The sequence below is a fragment of the Nannospalax galili genome, unplaced genomic scaffold, assembly GCF_000622305.1.
Source record: "Nannospalax galili isolate Female #2095 unplaced genomic scaffold, S.galili_v1.0 scaffold1211, whole genome shotgun sequence".
NCBI classification, from domain to species: Eukaryota; Metazoa; Chordata; class Mammalia; order Rodentia; family Spalacidae; genus Nannospalax; species Nannospalax galili.
The window spans coordinates 14075-14944 of record NW_008329146.1 but is presented as its reverse complement, the minus strand read 5'-3'; positions in this window follow the sequence as shown (position 1 = coordinate 14944).

Here is an 870-nt window from a genome sequence, read left to right as displayed (position 1 = left end):
CACCGATGCACTCACATACATGCAGGCAATACACTCATACACATAAAATAAGAATAAATAAAATATTCTTTCCTTAGTAAAATAAAAGCATATGTATGGTATGTAACATATCTATAATCACGGTAACAAGTGCAGATAATTTTCCTCATCAAAATCAACAACTGCAAGTCAACATACACGTGCATCACTATTGAAATTATTGATCTCTTAAATCAAGGATATTATTTAATTCCTTCATTTTTTTTCTTTTCTTTCTTTCTTTCTTTTTTTCTTTTTTTTTCTTTTTTGAGACAAGTTTTCCCTGTAGCTCCGAGCTGACCTGGAACTTGACCAGGCTGATCCACCCACATCTTCCTCCCCTGTACTGAGATTAAAGGCATGTATCATCATCCCTGGCTCTATTATTTAAATTTTAATTTTTTATTTGCATGCACGTGGAGGGGTTGCTTGTCTGTGCACCATTTGCATGCAGGGCCCACAGAGGTCACAAGAGGGCATCAGATCTCCTGGAACTGGAGTAAAGGGTGTTTATGAGCCATCCCATGTGGATGCTGAGAATTAACTCATGTCCTCTCTGTAAAAGCAGTGAATGCTCTTAAAAACTGAGTCATTCCTCTAATCCCAAAGAATTTTATTTTTTCAGAGCCAGAGTCTCCCCCTGCTGGTCTGGAACCCCCTATGTAGACCATTCCAGGCCTGCCTGGATTTCACAGAGATCTGCCTACCTCTGCCTCCCAAATGCTAGGATTAAAGGTGTATGCCATCATGCCCGGCTCAAGGACATTATTTTGTACTGCCATTAACTTGTACTGCCGAATTTTCATATATATGTATGTTTTGTACTAGGTACAATAAAACTCATTCATATAA